The sequence below is a fragment of the Oncorhynchus nerka genome, linkage group LG28, assembly GCF_034236695.1.
Source record: "Oncorhynchus nerka isolate Pitt River linkage group LG28, Oner_Uvic_2.0, whole genome shotgun sequence".
In the NCBI taxonomy this organism is placed as follows: Eukaryota; Metazoa; Chordata; class Actinopteri; order Salmoniformes; family Salmonidae; genus Oncorhynchus; species Oncorhynchus nerka.
This window is the reverse complement of record NC_088423.1, coordinates 50,243,611-50,254,221: the sequence shown is the minus strand read 5'-3', so window position 1 is coordinate 50,254,221 and position 10,611 is coordinate 50,243,611. Positions and strand designations below refer to the sequence as shown.

The 10,611-nt window shown below is 44.1% G+C and overlaps 1 protein-coding gene across 2 annotated transcripts in view; it reads right to left on the bottom strand.

The window, feature by feature from the left end:
* LOC115113360 (kynurenine 3-monooxygenase-like) overlaps window positions 1–10,611 on the bottom strand; it is a 39,111-nt gene that overhangs the window by 1,231 nt on the left and 27,269 nt on the right. The gene's annotated exons all lie outside the window — the stretch shown is intronic.

Below are 10,611 nucleotides of genomic sequence, written 5' to 3'. Positions count from 1 at the left end.
GTATGATTAATTTCAGCTTTTATTTCTTTCATCACATTCCCAGTGGGTCAGACGTTTACATACACTCAATTAGTATTTGGTAGCATTGCCTTTAAATTGTTTAACTTGGGACAAATGTTTCGGATAGCCTTCCACAAGCATCCCACAATAAGTTGAGTGAATTTTGGCCCATTCCTCCTGACAAAGCTGGAGTAACTGAGTCAGGTTTGTAGGCCTCCTTGCTCGCACACGCTTTCTCAGTTCTGCCCACAAATGTTCTATAGGACTGAGGTCAGGGCTTTGTGATGGCCACTCCAATACCTTGACTTTGTTGTCCTTAAGCCATTTTGCCACAACTTTGGAAGTATGCTTGGGGTCATTGTCCATTTGGAAGACCCATTTGTGACCAAGCTTTAACTTCCTGACTGATGTCTTGAGATGTTGCTTCAATATATCCACATAATTCTCCTCCCTCATGATACCATCTATTTTGTGAAGTGCACCAGCCCCTACTGCAGCAAAACACCCCCACAACATGTTGCTGCCACCCCTGTGCTTCATGGTTGGGATCAGCTTGCAAGCATCCCCCTTTTTTCCTCCAAACGTAACGATGGTCATTATGGCCAAACAGTTCTATTTTTGTTTCATCAGACCAGAGGACATTTCTCCAAAAAGTATGATCTTTGTCCCCATGTGCAGTTGTAAACTGTCGTCTGACTTTTTTTATGGCGGTTTTGGAGCAGTGGCTTCCTCCTTGCTGAGCAGCCTTTCAGGTTATGTGTATATAAGACTCATTTTACTGTGGATATAGATACTTTATACCTGTTTCCTCCAGTATCTTCACAAGGTCCTTTGCTGTTGTTCTGGGATTGATTTGCACTTTTCGCACCAAAGTACGTTCATCTCTAGGAGACAGAACGCGTCTCCTTCCTGAGGAGTATGACGGCTGTGTGGTCCCATGGTATTTATACTTGCGTACTATTGTTTGCACAGATGAAAATTGCTCCCAAGGATGAACCAGACTTGTGGAGGTCTCCAATTGTTTTTCAGAGGTCTTGGCTGATTTCTTTTGATTTTCCCATGATGTCAAGCAAAGAGGCACTGAGTTTGAAGGTTGGCGTTGAAATACATCCACAGGTACAGTGGGGCAAAAAGTATTTAGTCAGCCACCAATTGTGCTAGATCTCCCACTTAAAAAGAAGAGAGAGGCCTGTAATTGTCATCATAGGTACACATCAACTATGACAGACAAAATGAGAAAAAAAATCCAGAAAATCACATTGTAGGATTTTTAATGAATTTATTTACAAATTATGGTGGAAAATAAGTATTTGGTCACCTATAAACAAGCAAGATTTCTGGCTCTCACAGACCTGTAACTTCTTCTTTAAGAGGCTCCTCTGTCCTATGACTTCCGGGTTGGAGCGAGCGGTCGCATCTGCACTCGGTCCGCAGGTAGTATTACATTTCATTACATTTCATTATAGTACAACGGTTTGATTTGTCTAATCTTAGCAATTTCTTCTTAGCTAGCTACACAGCCGTCTTTGTATCATAGATAATTGCGTAATTATCGTATTTCGTCGTCCTAACGCAGTCTACACTGCCCTGCAGCTAGCCAGCTAGCTAACGTCCACCGTTAGCTAGTCCACCGTCTACCGATTAGCAGCACAACTATTACACTCAACTGAACGACTTGATTAGTGTAGTGTTAGCTAGCTACATAGTTGTCTTTGCTGTCTTCGTACCCAAGATAATTGTGTAGTTTAGAGTGTGTAGTTTTATGTCGTCCTTAACATAGGAGACTCTGCTAGCTAGCCAACAGCTAGCCAACGTCTACCGAACAGAACTTCTGCACTCAACAATCCGGTCGCATTTCGCTTCGCTCCACAGGTAGTATCACATTTTTCATTTCATTTCATTACAGTACAACGGCTTGATTTGTTTGATCGTAGCTAGCTACATAGCTAGCTACATAGCCGTCTTTGTATCAAAGATAATTGTGTAGTCTAGAGCGATTTCCTAGGTTAGCTAGCCAGCTATTGTCGTTCTTTTAACGCAACGTAACGTAATCAACACTGCTAGCTAGCCAGCTAGCCCCGAATAGCAGCACAGTAGAAACTATTACACTCAACGGAACGACTTGATTAGTGTAGTGTCAACAACGCAGCCAATGCCAGCTAGCCTACTTAGTCAACAACGCAGCCTCTGCCAGCTAGCCTACTTCAGCAGTACTGTATCATTTTAATCATTTTAGTCAATAAGATTCTTGCTACGTAAGCTTAACTCTCTGAACACTCGTGACGTGTAGTCCACTTGTCATTCCAATCTCCTTTGCATTAGCGTAGCCTCTTGTGTAGCCTGTCAACTATGTGTCTGTCTATCCCTGTTCTCTCCTCTCTGCACAGACCATACAAACGCTCCACACCGCGTGGCCGCGGCCACCCTAATCTGGTGGTCCCAGCGCGCACGACCCACGTGGAGTTCCAGGTCTCCGGTAACCTCTGGAACTGCCGATCTGCGGCCAACAAGGCAGAGTTCATCTCCGCCTATGTCTCCCTCCAGTCCCTCGACTTCTTGGCACTGACGGAAACATGGATCACCACAGACAACACTGCTACTCCTACTGCTCTCTCTTCGTCTGCCCACGTGTTCTCGCACACCCCGAGAGCTTCTGGTCAGCGGGGTGGTGGCACCGGGATCCTCATCTCTCCCAAGTGGTCATTCTCTCTTTCTCCCCTTACCCATCTGTCTATCGCCTCCTTTGAATTCCATGCTGTCACAGTTACCAGCCCTTTCAAGCTTAACATCCTTATCATTTATCGCCCTCCAGGTTCCCTCGGAGAGTTCATCAATGAGCTTGATGCCTTGATAAGCTCCTTTCCTGAGGACGGCTCACCTCTCACAGTTCTGGGCGACTTTAACCTCCCCACGCCTACCTTTGACTCATTCCTCTCTGCCTCCTTCTTTCCACTCCTCTCCTCTTTTGACCTCACCCTCTCACCTTCCCCCTACTCACAAGGCAGGAAATACGCTCGACCTCATCTTTACTAGATGCTGTTCTTCCACTAACCTCGTTGCAACTCCCTCCAAGTCTCCGACCACTACCTTGTATCCTTTTCCCTCTCGCTCTCATCCAACACTTCCCACACTGCCCCTACTCGGATGGTATCGCGCCGTCCCAACCTTCGCTCTCTCTCCCCGCTACTCTCTCCTCTTCCATCCTATCATCTCTTCCCTCTGCTCAAACCTTCTCCAACCTATCTCCTGATTCTGCCTCCTCAACCCTCCTCTCCTCCCTTTCTGCATCCTTTGACTCTCTATGTCCCCTATCCTCCAGGCCGGCTCGGTCCTCCCCTCCCGCTCCGTGGCTCGACGACTCATTGCGAGCTCACAGAACAGGGCTCCGGGCAGCCGAGCGGAAATGGAGGAAAACTCGCCTCCCTGCGGACCTGACATCCTTTCACTCCCTCCTCTCTACATTTTCCTCCTCTCTCTGCTGCTGCTAAAGCCACTTTCTACCACTCTAAATTCCAAGCATCTGCCTCTAACCCTAGGAAGCTCTTTGCAACCTTCTCCTCCCTCCTGAATCCTCCTCCCCCCCCCTCCTCCCTCTCTGCAGATGACTTCGTCAACCATTTTGAAAAGAAGGTCGACGACATCCGATCCTCGTTTGCTAAGTCAAACGACACCGCTGGTTCTGCTCACACTGCCCTACCCTGTGCTCTGACCTCTTTCTCCCCTCTCTCTCCAGATGAAATCTCGCGTCTTGTGACGGCCGGCCGCCCTACAACCTGCCCGCTTGACCCTATCCCCTCCTCTCTTCTCCAGACCATTTCCGGAGACCTCCTCCCTTACCTCACCTCGCTCATCAACTCATCCCTGACCGCTGGCTACGTCCCTTCCGTCTTCAAGAGAGCGAGAGTTGCACCCCTTCTGAAAAAACCTACACTCGATCCCTCCGATGTCAACAACTACAGACCAGTATCCCTTCTTTCTTTTCTCTCCAAAACTCTTGAACGTGCCGTCCTTGGCCAGCTCTCCCGCTATCTCTCTCAGAATGACCTTCTTGATCCAAATCAGTCAGGTTTCAAGACTAGTCATTCAACTGAGACTGCTCTTCTCTGTATCACGGAGGCGCTCCGCACTGCTAAAGCTAACTCTCTCTCCTCTGCTCTCATCCTTCTAGACCTATCGGCTGCCTTCGATACTGTGAACCATCAGATCCTCCTCTCCACCCTCTCCGAGTTGGGCATCTCCGGCGCGGCCCACGCTTGGATTGCGTCCTACCTGACAGGTCGCTCCTACCAGGTGGCGTGGCGAGAATCCGTCTCCACACCACGTGCTCTCACCACTGGTGTCCCCAGGGCTCTGTTCTAGGCCCTCTCCTATTCTCGCTATACACCAAGTCACTTGGCTCTGTCATAACCTCACATGGTCTCTCCTATCATTGCTATGCAGACGACACACAATTAATCTTCTCCTTTCCCCTTCTGATGACCAGGTGGCGAATCGCATCTCTGCATGTCTGGCAGACATATCCGTGTGGATGACGGATCACCACATCAAGCTGAACCTCGGCAAGACGGAGCTGCTCTTCCTCCCGGGAAGGACTGCCCGTTCCATGATCTCGCCATCACGGTTGACAACTCCATTGTGTCCTCCTCCCAGAGCGCTAAGAACCTTGGCGTGATCCTGGACAACACCCTGTCGTTCTCAACTAACATCAAGGCGGTGGCCCGTTCCTGTAGGTTCATGCTCTACAACATCCGCAGAGTACGACCCTGCCTCACACAGGAAGCGGCGCAGGTCCTAATCCAGGCACTTGTCATCTCCCGTCTGGATTACTGCAACTCGCTGTTGGATGGGCTCCCTGCCTGTGCCATTAAACCCTACAACTCATCCAGAACGCCGCAGCCCGTCTGGTGTTCAACCTTCCCAAGTTCTCTCACGTCACCCCGCTCCTCCGCTCCCTCCACTGGCTTCCAGTTGAAGCTCGCATCCGCTACAAGACCATGGTGCTTGCCTACGGAGCTGTGAGGGGAACGGCACCTCAGTACCTCCAGGCTCTGATCAGGCCCTACACCCAAACAAGGGCACTGCGTTCATCCACCTCTGGCCTGCTCGCCTCCCTACCACTGAGGAAGTACAGTTCCCGCTCAGCCCAGTCAAAACTGTTCGCTGCTCTGGCCCCCCAATGGTGGAACAAACTCCCTCACGACGCCAGGACAGCGGAGTCAATCACCACCTTCCGGAGACACCTGAAACCCCACCTCTTTAAGGAATACCTAGGATAGGATAAAGTAATCCCTCTCACCCCCCCTCCCCCTGAAAAGATTTAGATGCACTACTGTTCCACTGGAGGTCATAAGGTGAATGCACCAATTTGTAAGTCGCTCTGGATAAGAGCGTCTGCTAAATGACTTAAATGTAATGTAAATGTCCTCCACTCGTTACCTGTATTAATGGCACCTGTTTGAACTTGTTATCAGTATAAAAGACACCTGTCCACAACCTCAAACAGTCACACTCCTAACTCCACTATGGCCAAGACCAAAGAACTGTCAAAGGACACCAGAAACAAAATGGTATACCTGCACCAGGCTGGGAAGACTGAATCTGCAATAGGTAAGCAGCTTGGTTTGAAGAAATCAACTGTGGGAGCAATTATTAGGAAATGGAAGACATACAAGACTACTGATAATCTCCCTCGATCTGGGGCTCCACGCAAGATCTCACCCCGTGGAGTCAAAATGATCACAAGAACGGTGAGCAAAAATCCCAGAACCACACGGGGGACCTAGTGAATGACCTGCAGAGAACTGGGACCAAAGTAACAAAGCCTACCCTCAGTAACACACTACGCCGCCAAGGACTCAAATACTGCAGTGCCAGACATGTCCCCCTGCTTAAGCCAGTACATGTCCAGGCCCGTCTGAGGTTTGCTAGAGAGCATCTGGATGATCCAGAAGAAGATTGGGAGAATGTCATATGGTCAGATGAAACCAAAATATAACTTTTTGGTAAAAACTCAACTCGTCGTGTTTGGAGGACAAAGAATGCTGAGTTGCATCCAAAGAACACCATACCTACTGTGAAGCATGGGGGTGGAAACATCATGCTTTGGGGCTGTTTTTCTGCAAAGGGACCAGGACGACTGATCCGTGTAAAGGAAAGAATGAATGGGGCCATGTATCGTGAGATTTTGAGTGAAAACCTTCTTCCATCAGCAAGGGCATTGAAGATGAAACGTGGCTGGGTCTTTCAGCATGACAATGATCCCAAACACACCGCCCGGGCAACGAAGGAGTGGCTTCGTAAGAAGCATTTCAAGGTCCTGGAGTGGCCTAGCCAGTCTCCAGATCTCAACCCCATAGAAAATCTTTGAAGGGAGTTGAAAGTATGTGTTGCCCAGCAACAGCCCCCAAACATCACTGCTCTAGATGAGATCTGCATGGAGGAATGGGCCAAAATACCAGCAACAGTGTGTGAAAACCTTGTCAAGACTTACAGAAAACGTTTGACCTCTGTCATTGCCAACAAAGGGTATATAGCAAAGTATTGAGATAAACTTTTGTTATTGAACAAATACTTATTTTCCACCATAATCTGCAAATTAATTAATTAAAAAATCCTACAATGTGATTTTCTGGATTTTTTTTCTCATTTTGTCTGTCATAGTTGAAGTGTACTTATGATGAAAATTACAATTCATCTTTTTAAGTGGGAGAACTTGCACAATTGGTGGCTGACTAAATACTTTTTTTGCCCCACTGTACACCTCCAATTGACTCAAATGATGTCAATTAGCCTATCAGAAGCTTCTAAAGCCACATTTTCTGGAATTGTCCAAGCTGTTTAAAGGCACAGTCAACTGAGTGTATGTAAACTTCTGACCCACTGGAATTGTGATATAGTGAATTATAAGTGAAATAATCTGTCTGTTAAACAATTGTTGGAAAAATTACTTGTGTCATGCACAAAGTAGGTGTCCTAATCGACTTGCCAAATCTCTAGTTTGTTAAGAAGAAATGTGTGGAGTAGTTGAAAACAAGTTTTAATGACTCCAACCTAAGTGTATGTAAACTTCGGACTTCAACTGTATATAGCCTATGCATTGTCTATATTATCAGATGTGCTATTAGCAATAAGCATTATCACCTGTTGCTCAACTGAGACATAGTGGTTATAAAATGTACAGGCTGAATCATGAGGTTTGTCCATCTGCATTTACCCTATTGGACACAACATCCTGGTTGTTATTATTAATAATTATTTTCAATATGAATATATAGATTATTATGAATTATTATTCACTGGTGCAAAAAATGGGTTTCTATTACAAAGTAGGCTGTCATAGCCCTTTTAAGACGCCATTGCCCCTTTAAGAGCTCTGTTGCACAGCTGCAGGTAAATCATGCTTGAAACTGGTTGTAAAACTGCATTTGAAAAACAATGCCAGGCACGCAATTAAAAGGAGTAGAGAAATACATGTGGTAGCAATGGAAAACCGGGATCCGCCTCTCTTTTTAACTAAAGGTCAAAACTGCTATCAAAATACATTTTCCAAAACTTCTTTTGCATGAACTGTTTGGGCTGCAATCCCGTTAATGGGATGATATGACAACAGCCAGTGAAAGTGCAGGGAGCCAAATTCAAAACAGAAATCTCATAATTAAAATTCCTCAAACATACATGTATCTTATACCGTTTTAAGGGTAGTCTTGTTAACCTCACCACAGTGTCCAATTTCAAATATGCTTTACAGTGAAAGCACCACAAACGATTATGTTAGGTCACCACCAAACCACAATAAAAACAGCCAATTTCCCAGCCAAAGAGAGGAGTCACAAAAAGCACAAATAGAGATAAAATGAATCACTAACCTTTCTTTGATGATCTTCATCAGATGACACTCATATGACTTCATGTTACACAATAGATGTTTGTTTTGGTTGATGAAGTTCATATAAAAAAAATCTGAGTTTACATTGGCGCGTTACATTCAGTAGTTCCAAAAACATCCAGTGATTTTGCATAGCCACATCGATTCAACAGAAATACGCATCATAAATGTAGATGATAATAACTTATGATAATAAGTTATACACATGGAATTATAGCTATACCTGTCCTTAATGCAACCGCTGTGTCAGATTTCAAAACAACTTTACGGAAAAAGCAAACTGAGACGGCGCTCAGAACAATAGTCAAATTAGCCGCTATGTTGTAGTCAACATAAACCATAAATTACATGCTAAATATTCCCTTACCTTTGATGATCTTCATCAGACTGCACTCCCAGGAATCCCAGGTCCACAATAAATGCTTGTTTGTTCGATATTGTCCGTTATTTATGTCCAATTAGCTACTTTTGTTAGCGCGTTTGGTACACCTATCCAAACGCTGGTGCTGGGCGACCATTTTTTCGGACAAAATCTTCAAAAAGTTATATTACAGGTCGAAGAAACATTTCAAACTAAGTACAGAATCAATCATTAAGATGTTTTTAACATATATCTTCAATAAAGTTCCAACCGGAGAATTCCTTTGTGTCTTTGGGAGGAACGGAACGCAGGCAGATAACATGTGCTATGCGCGTGACTTGGAACTGGCTCTCTGCCAGTAGTCTGATGCATTCTGTTCTTATTCAGTCCCACAACACAGTAGAAGCCTCATTCACATTTCTATAGACGGTTGACATCTAGTGGAAGCCCTAGGAAGTGAATCTTCATTCATATCTAACAGGGATTTCAATAGGCAATGGTTTGAAAATATATCAACCTCAGATTTCTCACTTTCTGTTTGGATTTCTTCTCAGGTTCTTGCCTGCCATATGAGTTCTGTTATACTCACAGACATCATTCAAACAGTTTCAGAAACTTCAGAGTGTTTTATATCCAATACTAATAATAGTATGCATATATTAGCTACTGAGACTGAGGAGCAGGCCGTTTACTCTGGGCACCTTTCATCCAAGCTACTCAATAGTTCCCCTGCAGACATAAGAAGTTTTAAGAGTTTTTTCCTGCTATTGCATTAAGAATTGTTGTGCATTGACTGCTTGTCAGAATCAATGATTTATATATACACTAAATGACTAGTAAGGGGTGCTGCGTGGAAGATACCTTGCCTCCATCTTGGCACTCCCCCACTGTTGTAAAATATATTTGGGAAGCTATAGAAATGTATTTATTAATGTCTACATTCATTTTTACAACATGTATTATATTAGACACACCTGAATGCATATGTTTCAATTATATTATGTGAGCTAAACATTTCAAAAATATATATATATCTTTATATATGTATATATATATATATATATATAAAAACATTTTCCTTAAAGTATAATGAGATTACTAATGTTACTGTCCCCACTACAAAAAAATATATAATACTTAAAACGTAATTTTGTCCTTTTAATTGAAATACTGTAGAAAGCCTCTCAATGGCCAATACATAGCATCAACAATCCATGGTTTATATACATTGAGTATAGCAAACATTAGGAACAACTTCCTAATATTGAGTTGCACCCCCGCTCTTTTGCCCTCAGAACAGCCTCAATTAGTCGGGGTATGGACTCTAAACGTGTCAAAAGTATTCCACAGGGATGCTGGCCCATGTTGAGTCTAATGCTTCTCAAGGTTGTGTCAAGTTGGCTGGATATCCTTTGGGTGGTGGACAATTCTTGATACACACAGGAAAGTGTTGAGCGTGGAAAACCCAGCAGCGTTGCAGTTCTTGACACAAACCGGTGCAATGTTCAAAGGCATAAATCTTTTGTCTTGCCTATTCACCCTCTGAATGGCACAAATACACAATCCATGTCTCAATTGCTCAATTGACTCAAGGCTTAAAAATGATTATTTAACCTGTCTCAGCTTTATCTACACTGATTTGACGGGGATGTAACATTTGACATCAATAAAGGATCATAGCTTCACCTGGATTCACTTGCTCAGTCTATGTCATGGAAAGAGAACGTGTTCTTAATGTTTTGTATGCTCAGTGTACGTCAATGGTCAGACTACATGCTTCCCTCAAATGGCCCTCCCAACTTCCTTGAGAAGCTACAGTAGGCTACACACCGCTGTTTGAGTTGAGCACTGTGGTGGTGCACATTATAGACTACTTCATTCCCTTCATCTGAACATCGGAGTGTCAGCAACAATCACGCATGTCAGTTCAGTGCACACAGCATAACAGACTAAATCAAATATTTGAGGATACATTTATTTGGGAATATATTTCGTAGAACAGACATGCTTCTGTCTATATTAGGCTATGTCATTTCCATCTCCAAACCTTTTGTCTATGGCTATTGTCTAAAAGCCAATATGAAATCAAATCAAACAAAAAAAAATATTTTGATTTTCAAATAGATTTCAGTATTCATTGCAAAATCCCTCCATCCTTTTGCAAGTTACATTGATGTGCTGTGCATGATATTTTCAAAGCCAACACTTTTCTCTTTCTTTGCATCTCTCCTTTCACTGACACATGCCTTTCAGTCTGTACTTCAGTAATGTTTTGACGAACCCCCCCCCCACATCCATTTGTTATTCTCTTTATTAAATAAATGACACGTCATCAAAGACGCCAGGTCAGACAATTTGAGGCAGC